Source organism: Bison bison, unplaced genomic scaffold (genome assembly GCF_000754665.1).
Source record: "Bison bison bison isolate TAMUID 2011002044 unplaced genomic scaffold, Bison_UMD1.0 scf7180017863882, whole genome shotgun sequence".
Taxonomy (NCBI): domain Eukaryota; kingdom Metazoa; phylum Chordata; class Mammalia; order Artiodactyla; family Bovidae; genus Bison; species Bison bison.
In genome coordinates this window covers 125,892-142,708 of record NW_011494454.1, presented here as the reverse complement: position 1 = coordinate 142,708, position 16,817 = coordinate 125,892, and the positions used below count along the sequence as shown (strand labels likewise).

Here is a 16,817-nt window from a genome sequence, read left to right as displayed (position 1 = left end):
TTCTATGAACTTCATTTTAAAGACAAGCTGTGCCTTTTATTTGGCTTCCCAGGTGACACAGTGGTAAAGAATCTGCCTGCCAATGCAGAAGGTACAGGTTCATTCCCTGGATCAGGAAAATCCCCTGGAGAACGAAATGGCCACCCACTCCAGTATTCTTGCTTAGGAAATCCCATGGTCAGAGGAGCCTGGCGGACTACAGTCCATTGGATCACAGAGTCATACATAACTGAGCACCCACACATGCCTCTATTCACCTGAATTTTATTATGATGCTGGGCCCAAGGATGCAAAAACCTTTGGGATGTTAATGAATGAAAAATTTGAAGTACTATTGTCTGTCATACCAGTTTTCAATTTATTGTTTCAACTCCGAATTCAGCTTTGTGATACAGACGTATTGTGTTTTGCTTTATTATTTATTTATTAATCTGTTTGCTGTAGGTTTGTCATGCTACTACTAAGTCACTTCAGTCGTGTCAGACTCTGTGCGACCCCATAGACGGCAGCCCACCAGGCTCCCCCGTCCCTGGGATTCTCCAGGCAAGAACACTGGAGTGGGTTGCCATTTCCTTCTCCAAAGCATGAAAGTGAAAAGTGAAAGTGAAGTCGCTCAGTTGTCATGCTGCTGCTGCTGCTGCTAAGTCGCTTCAGTCGTGTCCGACTCTGTGCGACCCCATAGACGGCAGCCACCAGGCTCCCCCGTCCCTGGGATTCTCCAGGCAAGAAAACTGGAGTGGGTTGCCAGTTCCTTCTCCAATGCATGAAAGTGAAAAGTGAAAGTGAAGTCGCTCAGTTGTCATGCTGCTGCTGCTGCTGCTAAGTCGCTTCAGTCGTGTCCGACTCTGTGCGACCCCATAGACGGCAGCCCACCAGGCTCCCCCGTCCCTAGGATTCTCCAGGCAAGAACACTGGAGTGGGTTGCCATTTCCTTTTCTAAAGCATGAAAGTGAAAAGTGAAAGTGAAGTCGCTCAGTTGTCATAAATGCCCTTAATTATGTTGAATATGCTCCATTGCTCAGTTGTGTCTGACTCTTTTTGCTACCCCATGGACTGTAGCCTGCCAGGCTCCTCTGCTCATGGGATTTTCTCAGCATGAGTACTGAAGTAGGTTGCCATTCCTTCTTCTAGTGGATCTTCCTGACCCAGGGTTCCAACCCGTGTGTCCTGTGTCTCCTGCACTGCAGGCTGATTCTTTATCCCTGAATCACTGGGGAAGCCCCTGTGTTGAAATATGTTTCCTCTGTACCCACTTTGATGAGAGTTTTTGTCATGAAGAGATACTGAATTTTATCAAATTGGTGATATTTGTGTGATTTTTATCTTGCCTTTTGTTACTGTGGTGTATCACATTGATTGACTTTCATATGTTGAGCCATCTTTGTAATCTTAGAATAAATCCAAATTGATCATGGTGTGTGATTTTTTTAATGTATAATTGAGTTCAGTGTACTAATTTTTTTGTTAGCTAATATTTTAAAAGGATTTTTGCATCAATATTCATCAAAGATATTCACCTGTAATTTTCTTTTTTGTTGTAAGTTCAGTTCAGTTCAGTTCAGTCGCTCAGTCGTGTCCGACTCTTTGCAACCCTATGAATCGCAGCAGGCCTCCCTGTCCATCACCAACTCCCAGAGTTCACTCAGACTCACGTCCATCGAGTCAGTGATGCCATCCAGCCATCTCATCCTCTATCGTCCCCTTCTCCTCCTGCCCCCAATCCCTCCCAGCATCAGAGTCTTTTCCAATGAGTCAATTCTTCGCATGAGGTGGCCAAAGTACTGGAGTTTCAGCTTTAGAATCATTCCTTCCAAAGAAACCCCAGGGCTGATCTCCTTCAGAATGGACTGGTTGAATATCCTTGCAGGCCAAGGGACTCTCAAGAGTCTTCTCCAACACCACAGTTCAAAAGCATCAATTTTTCGGCCCTCAGCCTTCTTCACAGTCCAACTCTCACATCCATACATGATACAGGAAAAACCATAGCCTTGACTAGACGGACCTTTTTTGGCAAAGTAATGTCTCTGCTTTTCAATATGCTATCTAGGTTGGACATAACTTTCCTTCCAAGGAGTAAGTGTCTTTTAATTTCATGGCTGCAGCACCATCTGCAGTGATTTTGGAGCCCCCCCCCCAAAATAAAATTATACATAAATCAGTATTTTAAAAAGTAGAATTAATTACTGAAAGATTTATGAAATTAGAATTTTAAATTGACTATAATCCACCTTATATTTTTAGGTACCATTTTTCTTTGGTTTGATGAACAGAACTGATCATTTCAAGAGGAATATTTAAGTGTTTATCAAGAAATACACAGGATTTTCATCCTTAGAGTTGAGTGGATTAACTAACACAATATATTCAATCAAGATTAAAATTTTGGGTAAAACAGGAAGACACAGTTCTTGTCAAATATGGAGGAAAATCTGGTCACAACTTGATCCATAGTGGTTGAATTAAATGGAATAACACTATCTATCATGTCTGCTAGCCTGAGATCTCACAGTCTACTTCCTCTTTTTCTTCTTTCCTGTCTTAACAAACTTTTGATAGCAAAGCAAGCAACCTTTTATGAGAAGGAAAATAACAGTTGTCATACAGGCCAGCAGGAACCCAGTCATATCCAGGGAGTGGTACTGGAAGCAGTTGAGGTAGTCAGCTGGCCACAGGTGCTTGGCTCCTTTGTGGCACATGACAAACTCAATCCAGAAGACTGCTCGGTCTAGGAGCTTCATAGGCTGATCACGTAGAATGGTTGATAACCTCATCACATTCTCTGTATACCTAAAGGAAAACCAAAGAGACATTAATTTATACAACAAACCAGAAAAGATAAATGTGTGAAATTTTCATGCAGATGGTATAAATGAATGCCACATAAAGGAAAGAAAATATATTATTTTCCTTAGGGACAATTATAGAGAGCTTATGGGCTAGAATTTGTTAAATGAATAGAATTTCAAGCTAAGAGAGAAAAGATGGGGAAGGAGAAACATTGAAGCCTAAAGAGTAGAATTAGTTAAGTCCCTAAGGCAAAGAAAGAGAAAGAAGAGAAGAAATAAATACATGATTTGAGTGTTCAAAGCTGGAATCATCCAGTAAAGAATTTTTAATAAGTTTTAAAATGCTGTCATAACCCAGAGATACCTGGTATATCTATGATGAGGTTCAGAGATACATTCAGGCAGGGATGAGGAGGAGTAGCCCAGAAATTGATGATGATCTTTTATTAGTGAAGTAACAGTTAAAAGTGTGGCAGTGAATTGCCTTGGTTTGAATCCTGACTCTGACACTTATTTGCTGCCTGTTTTTCATTCTTCCTAGTTCACAGTTTTTTATTGTGAAATGGGATGAATGGAAATAGTACCTTATCTGATTATTTTGAAGAATAATGTATTGATTCTTAGAGGCATTCCTAGCATAAAGTAAGCTCTCAGCAAATGTTTGCTAATATTGTTTTCCTTGTTAGTTATTTTAGAATCTGGAGAAGGCTCAACATTTCACTTTCAGGCTTTGCAGTTACATTTATTTCTACAGTTGAAATGATGATGGACTAACAGTCAAGAAAGAAGGAGGAATAAAGAAATTCAGGAGCTCTGAATCACAAAGTGCTACAAAATGGCACTGTAGCGATAATTATTGAGGTAACTTCTCTCCCTGTTCTGTACAAAACATATGGGGAGCACTGGGTTTTTGAGAAAAGGTCAGTAATCCAGACACATTTTTGTTATACTCTAGGGAAAGACTATAATGAAAAAGTTACTTAGTATGTGCCAAAAGACTTAGTACACCTTGTAGAGTTTCATAAACATTCAGTATATATCTGGTAATAAATTATTTTCATTTTTGGACAGCAACTTTACAATACTAAAGATTAAGAAATATATAAAGATACTAGAGAGATGTACTTTTACATAAAAACCACCAAATGAAGCCTATAGCTCTTAAAAAAGAAGAAACTGTGATTCTTATGGTACTCATTTATTGTATTTGTGCTAAAATAAAAATAATACTACTTTTAAAACAAAATTGTCCACTGTCACTGTGCTATTATTATCAACATATTCTCAAAATGTTTTCTTTCCAAAGTTACCATGAAGCAAAAGGGGGAAGATATATACATCATAGTTATGATATTAATAATAATAATATTGAAATTAATGCATATCCTGAAATAATTTGGAAATCTAATATTCCTGGTTTAAGAAAATTTGGCTTTTCTACAGGAATGTCCCAATGTATATCTTCTAAATCAATTACATTATGATTTTACATTCTTCTAAATAACATAACAACCACAAGAACTAAGAATATACCTATATTTATAAGTGATTCCTCTCATTCTAATGAGTAACTCTTCCAAAATTGTTCCACTATCCCTAAACCTGAGATAAACCTTTTCCCTAAAAACCACAGAGAAAAAACTCAATGTGACACTCAAAATGGTTACTGATGACTGTTTTAAAAGTGTTGAACAATCTTACTCCTCATTGTGTTTATATGAAGACTCATTTGTCTTCATATGAGAACTTCTCTAGGAAGAGTAGAAAAACAAAACTATACTTAAAAAGGATTATTAATGACTTGCTTCAAAGCATTGAGCAAATCTGTCCTTAACATTTTCCAAGTCCAATCTGACGGCTGCTCCCTTGGCCTTCATATGAATGATGTTATCATGTTGATCAGCAAACAAAGGAAGGCCCACCATAGGGATCCCATGGTAGATCACCTTGTAAATGCCACTGGTTGCACCACGAGTTATGAAAGCTTTGGTTTTTGGATGGCCTAGGGTTGAGTGAATTTCAGTAGAGTTATTAACTTTAAGTCTTAGAAATAAAATGAAAAATGGATATTATAAGGCACTGAAAGAAGCAGTGTCTTTTAGATAACAGATGATGATACATGGGAAACTGCATTTAAACTGCTTTCAGAACTCAGAGCAAGAATCCATTAAGTCTGCTGAAGAGGTAAGTGAAGACTTTCTGAAAAGAGTGCTTCGTCACTTTAATTCCACAAGTGAATCCAAGATTGGCAGGTGAAGAAATGGAAAGAACAGTCTGGATAAAAGGAAGCACATGAACAAAAAAAACAGGGAAGGGCATGTCAGAAATATTCTCTCTTAAAGAAATACTGAAGCTATTTATTCAGATAAGAAGGGAGTCAAGGCAACAGGAAGCATAATTGTAGTGGGAATGCAAGCAGAGGGAGGAAAAACCAAATTTTATCATGAAATGTGACATGGAATGCCCACATTTTATGTACTTATTACTGTTTCTATGCAGCCATGACCTTTCACACATAATGGCATAGACAAATGAGATTTTCAATGACAAGTATAAATATTTGAGAAATCATTAGGTGGTCTTCACTCTAGTGCAAAAACAGTCACAGATTACTAATAACTTGCAATTTACTTTATTTCATATACTAGCTCTCAAATTTAATAGTTACTGGTTTATTTCTTTTTGACTGTTATAGAAGGGAGCTAACTTATATCCACTTAATATAACTCATTATTTCATTAGAGTTTTTATTTTTTTATTTACAGAAAGGAAAGTGCATACAATCATGCATGCAATGAGAAATATTTTTACAAATTGATGTAATTGTGTTCAATTCTTTGTGACTCCATGGACTGTAGCCCACCAGGCTCCTCTCTCCATGGGTTTCTCCCAGCAAGAATACTGGAGTGGGTTGCCATTTCCTTCTCCAGGGGATCTTCTTGACCCAGGGATCGAATCCAGGTCTTCTGCACTGCAGGCAGATTCTTTACCATCTGAGCTATAGGGAAGTCTCTAATTTATCAATAATCAATTTAACTTATGCTGCGTAGGAAGTATAAGTTCTTTGAGATTGCAAATTGTTAAGCCCTACTTCCAACAAATATGGCAACTGGTAGTATCTTACATGAATCCAGAGTATTAGCACTATTACTAGTTTCAAAATTATTTTAATTTAGAAAAGAAAACCATGTTACTACTTTTAAATATCAATAAGGCTGTTGAAAAAGTTCCAAAATGATGTTGCTAAAATTTATTGAATCAGTCCTGAACATTTTGACAATGAGGCACAAAGCATTGACAGCACTGATTAATGTGGTTTGCTTGCCCAGAATCAAAATAAGATAACCAACTTTGATTCCCAAGCAATTCCTTTAACGGTATTTTAATTTACTAGCATTTGACTTCTACTTGTCATGTGAATGTAAAATAACTCTAAGTTCTCAGCAAAAAATTAGTGTAGGTGCTTAGAAGAAGACTATAATATCAGATAGCAAACTAAAAAGTAGTTCACAAATTTCCAAAACGATATTTAACATAGTAGAAGATAACAGCCAAGGGTATTTTACATAGTAGAAAATAGATTACTACTATATTTTATGGAGGAGGAAGCAACTGAATCTTTTCCATGCCAGTCTTCCTCATACTTGACATCTTCTTACAGCCTCTTTTCCTTCCTCAATTTGGAGGAGAAACAGAGTCCACTAGGAGTCAGACTTTACAATGGGCAGGGTTCATTCTAAGGGCAGGACCCCATCTTCACACTTTGGTCTTTGATCTGACAGGGCCCAGTCAAACAGGGATGTTGATGTTTCTCTTTCTCTAAATCACTGTGGCTGGTTGGATGTCTGGAGGCAGTTTGGGGGGCCCTGACCATCCTTTCTCTATCTAGGTAGTTCCCTTGAAAAGCACACTGAATAGCACACTAAAATTTAGAGGAAATAAAAGGGGCCAGGATTACCTCGCAAGTATACATTGCATGGCACATTTCAGGCTTTTATCAAAATTAACATTATTGTGCTACTATGCTTACTGGATCATCAAAAAAGCAAGAGAGTTCCAGAAAAACATCTATTTCTGCTTTATGGACTATGTCAATGCCTTTGACTGGATTACACTAAATTGAGGAAAATTCTGAAAGAGATGGGAATACCAGACCACCTGACCTGCCTCTTGAGAAACCTGTATGCAGGTCAGGAAGCAACAGCTAGAACTGGACATGGAACAACAGACTGGTTCCAAATAGGAAAAGGAGTAGGTCAAGGCTGTATATTGTCACCCTGCTTATTTAACTTATATGCAGAGTACATCATGAGAAATGCTGGGCTGGAGGAAGACAAACTGAAATCAAGATTGCCGGACGAAATATCAATAACCTCAGGTATGCAGATGGTACCACCCTTATGGCAGAAAGTGAAGAGGAACTAAAGAGCCTCTTGATGAAAGTGAAAGAAGAGAGTGAAAAAGTTGGCTTAAAGCTCAACATTCAGAAAACTAAGATCATGGCATCCGGTCCCATCACTTCATGGCAAATACATGGGGAAACAGTGGAAACAGTGGCTGACTTTATTTTTCCGGGCTCTGAAATCACTGTAGATGGTGATTGCAGACATGAAATTAAAAGACACTACTCCTTGGAAGGAAAGTTATGACAACCTAGACAGCATATTCAAAAGCAGAGACATTACTTTGTCAACAAAGGTCCGTCTAGTCAAGGCTATGGTTTTTCCAGTAGTCGTGTATGGATGTGAGAGTTGGACTATAAAGAAAGCTGAGTGCTGAAGAATTGATGCTTTTTTTAAATTTAATTTTATTTTATTTTTAAACTTTACATAATTGTATTAGTTTTGCCAAATATCAAAATGAATCTGCCACAGGTATACATGTGTTCCCCATCCTGAACCCTCCGCCCTCCTCCCTCCCCATACCATCCCTCTGGGAATTTATGCTTTTGAACTGTGGTGTTGGAGAACACTCTTAAACACCAATACAGTATACTAACGCATATATATGGAATTTAGAAAGATGGTAACAATAACCCTGTGTACGAGACAGCAAAAGAGACACCAATGTATAGATCAGTCTTATGGACTCTGTGGAGAAGGAGAGGGTGGGGAGATTTGGGAGAATAGCATTGAAACATGTATAATATCATGTATGAAACGAGTCGCCAGTCCAGGTTCGATGCACGGTACTGGATGCTTGGGGCTGGTGTACTGGGACGACCCAGAGGGAGGGTAGGGGAGGGAGGAGGGAGGAGGGTTCAGGATGGGGAACGCGGGTATGTATACTTGTGGCGGATTCATTTCGATATTTGGCAAAACTAATACAATATTGTAAAGTTTAAAAAAAAAAAAAAAAAAGAGTCCCTTGGACTGCAAGGAGATCCAACCAGTCCATCCTAAAGGAAATTAGTACTGGGTGTTCATTGGAAGGACTGATGTTGAAGCTGAAACTCCAATAGTTTGGCCACCTGATACAAAGAGCTGACTCATTTGAAAAGACCCCGATGTTGGGAAATATTGAAGGCGGGAGGACAAGGGGATGACAGACGATGAGATGGTTGGATGGCATCACCAACTCAATGGACATGGGTTTGGGTGGACTCTGGGAGTTGGTGATGGACAGGGAGGCCTGGCGTGCTGCAGTTCATGGGGTCACAAAGAGTCAGACATGACTGAGCGACTGAACTGACTGACTGATGTTTACTGTTAAAATTTAACTCCTGAGAACATCTGTATGTGTACTGTATCCTCTGGAGTCCTTCAAGGTAAAGGAGTAAATAACAGGGCATAATTTGGCAATTTCTGTACCTGCCCACACTACTATTATAATACCAGAATTCACAATGCATCTCTTAAATATACTTCTTTCTTATCACAATATTACTTCAAAATTCTCATCAATCAAAGGCACGCTGTGCTACTTTAGCACCTGCTGTGTATATTTTGGTTTTTATATATATATATGAGGGGCTTCCATGCTGGCTCAATGGTAAAGAATCCGCTTGCAATGCAGGAGACACAGTTCACTTCCTGGGTTGGGAAGATCCTGTGGAGAAGAAAATGGCAGTCCACTTTATTATTCTTGCCTGGGAAATCCAACAAACATAGAAGCCTGGCAGGCTACAGTCCATGGGGCCACAAAAGAGTTGGATACAACTTAGTGACTAAGCAATAGCAACAACATAAATATTTGAGATAAGCTGAAGCTATTAAAATGGTTTATCTTTCTTACAGAAGATGTCTAAAATCTGACCTTTTATAGAGTGTAACCAAGTTATTAAATATTTATTTATGTATTTATTTTAATTAGAGGCTAATTACTTTACAATATTGTATTGGTTTTGCCATACATCAACATGAATCCGCCACGGGTGTACAACGTGTTCCCAATCCTGAACCCCCCTCCCACCTCCCTCCCCATAAAGAAAAACACCAACTTATTAAATGTTAATAGTTGCCCACTGGTTAAGTTACTGTGCATACCTTTTGTGGAATCTGGGCAAGGGCTGATGCAATAATATTAGCTCTTTCTTCTGACATGTTAGAAGTTTTCTTCTAACAATTGACCCCAAAGAAAACACCACAATACCATTTTCTCCAGAGGTCTGCACAAGCTCTTTAATTTCCCATGAAAAAAAGCATTTGCTCCATCACAAAAGAGCAACAGCATACGAAACATTTGTTGAAGGATGACTACAAACAGTTAAAGAGAAAATCTGATATTTTGAGGAATTATTAGAGTTGCGGCTGTTTTTCAAAATATTGTGGTAAAATACATATAAAGCTTACCACCTTAATTACTCCTAAGTGTATAGCTTAGTAAAGTATATTCATATTCTGCAACCAATCTCCAGAACTTTCTCATCTGGCAAAAGTGGTAGTCTATGTCCATTAAGAAACTCTCTTTTCTTCTTTCCCCAGCCCCTGGCAACCTTCATTCTTCTCTATGTTTCTACTAATTTTACTAGTCTGGATACCTCATATCAGTTGAGTTTTACAGTATTTGTTTTTTTTGTGATTTACTTATTTCACTCATGTAAGATTCTTCATTGTGACAAATGTCAAAATTTTCTTTTAAAACCTGAGTAATATTTCGTTGTTTGTAGATACCACATTTTGTTTATGGATTTATCTGTTGATGGACACTTTGGTTGCTTCAGCCTCTTGGCTGTTGTGAATAGTGCTTTTGTGAATGTGGTGCGCAAATAGATCTTGGGATCCTAATATCAATTCCTTTGGATACATGCCCAGAAGAGGAATTTATGGACTTTAATTATATTTTCAAATTTTTGAAGAATATCCAAATTGTCTTCAGTAATAGCTGTCTTTTAAGACTTCACTCCTTAGGTCCTTGAGAAGGATATGTGTGATTTGAAGACAGTTTTTTCTATTAGGTATATTTGTGGGAATGTTTGTGTGTGTGTGTGTGTAAGCAAGAAATGAGATAAAGCCAGTACACATAGTAATGAGGGGATAATATAAGCTTAACACGATTATGCTTAGACTCTTTATCAGTAATGTTATCAATTACTAACATAGATTCTTAGCAGGAGGGATGACCACAGGATCTTAAGTCACCTTTAATTCTCTCTCTTTTTTTTTAGAACATTCTAAAGCCTTTATTAGTATCAGGTAGATTATTTCATTATAACACTTGTTAACTTTGAGACAGCCATTGAAATAACTTACTGGCAGTTACCTAAGGCCCCTAGGAGCAAAATCTCAGTTTGGGGTTGGGTAGATAAATATCATGTGATTAATGTGCCCCAATTAAAGGGGCAAAGCTACTGTACAGTAGGTCTCCGTACATATCTTAAGTACACAGGTGCCTTGCAAACCTGAAATGCACAAGACCTCCTTTTATATAGTTTGATATTTATAATACATGAATACAACTGAGTTTCTCTGGTGGCATTTGCCACTGGAAGTTGAAGCATTTAAAAAGGTTTGTCATTATGTAATGATGGTGCCTAAAACCTCTATTTTTATGGTATTTTTGTGAATTGCTAGGTTTTATACATATTTTCAAACATACAATTCAAACACCTTTTAATTCTAATGACATTAATTATAGAAAATTGTAAAAGTAAATTCAGAGTACTAAAATAAGCAAATGAAATATCTTTTCCAGCTTCGAATTTTCAAATTAGGAATGTCTCTTCCGAACACTCAGACATTTTTTTTTCTTTTTAGGGATGGGAGGGGGCAAAATTGAGAGGATTAGTCTAAAGAAAAGCCATCTTTTCAATGTAATCTTTACAAAATGACATACACCTCTATATTTGAGCATATAAACCTTGTATAGGAGAATTTTAAACATTTCAAAGTTAAATCTAAAACATTCAAGCATGACATCATAAAAATATTCAAAATAACTTGATTTGGGTTACTATATAATTCCATAAAGCTAAAGTTACATTTAGGTATAAACCTTCGGTAAATATGGCAACAGCAACCATCAAAAGCATATTTGCCAGCAGTTTCCCATACCTCTGTATAAAATAGTATTCCAAAGAAGCACGACCTAGCAGAATTACCCATTCTTCCTAAGACTTTAATCACTGGTATCACTCTATACCCCACTTCTGTTGGGTGAAGGGCAAATTATCATGAGAGGGTTTTTTCCGTTTTTTTAAAAAAATGAGTAGAAACCAAGGAAGAAAATTTTAAAACATAGGTTTAAGATTTATCTGCAGATGAGTCAAAACGCCCCAACTTGTCTACATTTTAATAAATGTCAGGCAAATTGAAGTAGTTTCTGTCCCAGTAGCTGCCTGAATAAAGCCAGTCCTGGGCTCCGCTGTAGGGATTAGGGCCTTGATGGAACCACCTCGTCTTCCAGTCCTCCTCCGACTTGGACCTGTTCTTGCGGGCTGCTCTCTGTTTCTCCTCGAGTCGCTTTTTTTCTTCACTAGCTTGATCTATCTCCCCGTTCTCCATGGCTCTGATGTCAGGCCGCAGCTTGCAGTCTGTCTTAGGAATCACGCTCTCCATCTCCTTGTCTACTTCATTCAAAACCATTGCAAAGCTAGTAAAATTGTACATCTGGGCTGAGTTCGGAGGCCGCGGGGCTATTCGCCACAGGAGAACGCTCCTGGGGATGACGAACACGCTCTCAGAATCCGGCACTGGCATTTCATCCGACTCCTCAGAAGCACTCACCTGTTTGCTGTTTTTCTTCTCTTCAGTATTTTTCTTATCATTTTTTTTGTAAGCATCAAACGTGGCTGGGTCAACACTGTACAAACATTCTGTCCATTTCCCGTAGAGGGCACGGAGCTTCTTTTTGCTTTTATCTTGAATGTAGCCTTCAACTTTGTGTAATTCTTTACCAAAAAGGCCGCACGGCTTAAAATTCAACACACGTTTATCCCCAGTCTTGTGGTTTGTGATCTCCACGTTGCCGTACTGCTCAATCCAGAGCTTTCCCACGATGATGTTGTGCACACAGCACGTAGGATTCGTCCACGTATATGCTTCATTGTGTTCAAGAAGCTCCAACGTGATGGTTCCTTTGGGTTCTGCTTCTACGCTCTTCCCCCAGAACTTCAGTTTGGGATAGATTGAGCCATGAAAGATGAAATCATAGTTTAATCCTTCAGCATGAAATGCACTAATGGGTGGGTGATGGCTGACCTGCTCAGAGATGAGTCTGAAACCAAGGTCATCTCGAACTAACTCGTAAGTCTCTCCCAGGAGTGGGTTGAAAGGCTTTCCAGTGCGTTCCCACTGCGAGGCAACAGCGGAGACAGCAAATGCAGCCACACACTGCATCCTTTCCACAGGATCAGCGAGCGAACTGGCCTTGTGGATGAGGTACGTATGCTCCATATAGTCAGTCGCTGGAGGAAGCTCAAAGGCTCATTAAATATAACTGGCATGGTGATCTTGGAGAGTTTCATTCCGATGCATTTTCTGAGGATGCTCCAGATACTGAAGTCATTTCTGGAAAACATACGGGAAGGCAGGCTTGTTCTGACAGTGCATCATAGAACTCGTCCTCACTAAAGATGCTCAGAGGCGGGGAACCTTTAACCAGAGACTGCTCTAATTCGTGATGTTCAGTGGCTACAGTCGCCAGCGCTTCTGATAAAAATTTTTTTTTTTTTTTCTTGTTCCTGTTCCAATTTAAAATTCCTCACCTGGGCCGGGGTCGGGGCTCCCCCCCGGCGGCGCGCTCCGCCCGGCGCAGCTCGCAGCTCTCGCAAGAACGCGCTCGACCTGTCCCTCCGCCTCCTCTCCAGCCCAGCTGCGAGGCGCGATCCAGGGCGGCACCGCAAGGGCTCTCTAAGTCACCTTCGCGCGGCCCGCCCCCGGCTCCCGGCGAGGTCGAGCAGGGAGAGAGGCGCGGCCCAGGACTAGCGCCCGGGCCGCCCGAGGTCCGCGCTGGCCCTTCGTCCGCACCGCCGCCCTCCGGGGCTACAGCCGGCGAATGAATCTAATTCTTTATTGTTGTAGTTCTACTACATTATCTGTTTACTCCAGTCAGACTTTATAGGGAATTATTTTAGCTTAGTCATTACTGTTTCACTTCTCTATGAGCATTAAGAAAGAATTATAATATAAATGACTTTATCAGTTGGTCAGCTCTGTAATTTTTATGCCTTACTTTAAACTCTTTCAGAATTTCTAAAACACTCTAAATCATTAATCACTGACATTGAAGAGTCTGGTATTATGGTTTGGAAGTTCTGTAAAGCAATCCTTTGAGTCCTATTTATATATGACCCAGAGATATGCCCATGTCGTTACATATTTCAGTGACCATATTGCTGAGTTTGTTTACATATTACACCCTTTGCCCTGAGCTCATATTGTATGATCAATGTCACAGTCGGCTGTGCTTATATGCAACTGCTGTGAGGGACTCTTGCCATCATCTCAATGGGTACCCCAGAGAGCACCTGTTCCCCAGTGGGACAACATTATCCTGATACAAAATAAATAGGAACATCACAATAAAAAGCTATAAGACAATATCCAGGATGAATATACATGCAAAAATTCTCATCCAAATATCAGTAAACCAAATTCAAGAATACATTAAGAGGACCATATAGCATGACCAAGTGAGATTTATCCCTGAGAGGAAAGGATGGTTTAACATACCAAAATCAAATGTAATACTTTATACCAATAGAATACAAGACAAAATAACTTGATCATCTCAGTAGATGCAGAAAATGCATTTGACAAGACAAAAAAAATCCTTTTATGATTAAAAACCCTCAACATACTGGATATAGAAAGAACATACCTCAATAATAACAGCCATATATGACAAATCCGAAGGTAACATTATACACAATGGTGAAAAGTTAAAGGTTTTTATCTAAGATCAGAAACAAGACCAGGAGGCCCACTCCCACACTTAGTCAGTTTAACCTAGAAGTTCTTGCTAGAACAATTAGGTAAGACAAAGGAATCAAAGGATCCAAATCAAAAAGAATGAATAAAAATTATCACTTTTTGCAGATGACAAATTTTTTTTGTATAGAAAATCCCAGACAGTCAACCATAAAACTGAACTAATCAACAAATTAAGTAAAGTTGCAAGATACAAGGAGAAGGCAATGGCACCCAATTCCAGTACTCTTGCCAGAAAAATCCCATGGACAGAGGAGCCTGGTAGGCTGCAGTCCATGGGGTCGCTAAGAGTCGGACATGACTGAGTGACTTCCCTTTCACTTTTCACTTTCATGTATTGGAGAAGGAAATGGCAACCCACTCCAGTATTCTTGCCTGGAGAATCCCATGGACGAAAGAGCCTGATGGGCTGCTGTCTATGGGGTTGCACAGAGTTGGACATGACTGAAGCCACTTAGCAGCAGCAGCAGCAGCAAGATATAAAATCAACATACAGAAATCAGTTGGATTTCTGTATACTAACAATGAAACATCTGAAAAAAAAGTATCTCATTCACAACAGCATCAAGAATAAGAAAATAACTATAAATAAATTTAAACATTGAAGTGAAAGATCTGTATAATGATAACTACAAGACTTTGTTGAAAGAAATAGAATAAAACACAAAGAAATAGTTAAGTGTCCACACTATCCAAAGCCAAAGATAACACACCTCTCAATTTCAAATTATAGTACAAAGTTACAGTATTTAAAACAATATGGCATTGGCCTAAAAATAGACACATAGGACAAGGGAACAGAATACAGGATTCAGAATTAAATCCTTGCATGTACAGTCAACTAATATTCAACAATGAAGGCAAGAACACCCAATCTTGAAAGGTTAGTCTCTTCTTTCTCTTCTGAGGAAACTAGATTAACACATGCAAAAAAAAAAAAAGAATGAAATAAGACCTCTAACTTACACCACTCACAAAAATTATTCGAAAATGGATCAATGGTTTAAATATAAGACCAAAAATCATAACACTCCTAAAAGAAACTCTTATTTTTTTTTTGGATATGACATCAAAATCACAACAAAAGAAAAAGAAATCAACTAAGTGGAACTAAATCAAACATAAAAGTTTCTGCACAGCAAAAGAAACAATCAGTGAGATAAAAATGCAACCTACAGTATAGGAGAAAAATATTGCAAACCACACATGAAAAGAGGCATTAACATCTTATTTATATATATATATTTATAAATAGTAAATAATATATATTATTTATATATAATATATAATATAAATAATTATATATATAACTCATACATCTCAATAATCAAAAAATTCATTGCAATTAGCAGATAGACAGGATAGACATTTTTCCAGAGGTACCCAAATGGCCAGCAGGTATATGAAGAGATGTTTAACATCACTGATACTCAGGGTAATGGAAATCAAAACCTCGATGAGATACCATCTCACAACTGTTAGAAAGTCTACCATCAAGAATATAAGCAATACATGTTGATGAGATGTGGAGAAAAGGAAATGTAAATTGGTTGAGTGTCTATGGAAAACAAAATGAAATTTTCTACAAAATTAGAAATATATCTATTATGTGATCCAGAAATTTCACCTCTGGGTATATACCTAAAGAAAGCAAAAGCAGTGTAGTGAAGAGATCTATGCTTCTATGTTTGTTGCAGCATTATTCATGGAGCCAAGGGGAAAATTCCAGTCCCTTATAATGAAAAAATAAAATGGCTGTCTGAGCAGGCCTTAGAAATATCTGTGAAAAGAAGAGAAGCAAAAAGTAAAGGAGAAAAGGAAAGATATACCCATTTGAATGCAGAGTTCCAAAGAATAGCAAGGAGAGAGAAGCCTTTCTTAGTGATCAATGCAAAGAAATAGAGGAAAACGATAGAATGGTAAAGACTAGAGATCTCTTCAAGAAAATTAGAGATACCAAGGGAATATTTCATGCAAAGATGGGCTCAATAAAGGACAGAAATGGTATTGACTTAACAGAAGCAGAAGATATTAAGAAGACATGGCAAGAATACACAAAAGAACTGTGCAAAAAAGATCTTCACAACAGGTAATCACAATGGTGTGATTACTCACCTAGAACCAGACTTATTGAAGTGCAAAGTCAAGTGGCTTTTAGGAAGCATCACTATGAACAAAGCTAGTGGAGGTGATGAAATTCCAGTGGAGCTATTTCAAATCCTAAAAGATGATGCTGTGAAAATGCTGCATTCAATATGCCAGCAAATTTGGAAAACTCAGCAGTGGCCACAGGACTGGAAAAGGTCAGTTTTCATTCCAATCCGTAAGAAAGACAATAACAAAGAATGCTCAAACTACCACATAATTGCACTCATCTCACATGCTAGTTAAATAATGCTCAAAATTCTCCAAGCCAGGCTTCAACCATAGGTGAACTGTGAACTTGCAGATGTTCCAGCTGGTTTCAGAAAAGGCAGAGAACCAGAGATCAAATTGCCAACATCCTCTGGATTGTTGAAAAGGCAAGAGAGTTCTGGAAAAACATCTGTTTCTGCTTTATTGACTATGCCAAAGCCTTTGACTGTGTGAATCACAATAAACTGTGGAAAATTCTGAAAGAGATGGGAATACCAGACCACCTGACCTGCCTCTTGAGAAACCT

At 38.4% G+C, this 16,817-nt stretch overlaps 2 pseudogenes across 1 annotated transcript; both read right to left on the bottom strand.

The window, feature by feature from the left end:
- Nucleotides 1-2,510: 2,510 nt before the first annotated feature.
- On the bottom strand, nt 2,511-9,328 carry LOC104984112 (annotated as a pseudogene).
- A 2,153-nt stretch (nt 9,329-11,481) lies between these two features.
- LOC104984108 lies at nt 11,482-13,174 on the bottom strand (annotated as a pseudogene). Its single transcript, XR_824711.1, has 2 exons — nt 13,085-13,174; nt 11,482-12,930 (listed from the first exon to the last, which is right to left on the bottom strand). The product of XR_824711.1 is annotated as an oxysterol-binding protein-related protein 1 pseudogene (transcript).
- Nucleotides 13,175-16,817: the final 3,643 nt, after the last annotated feature.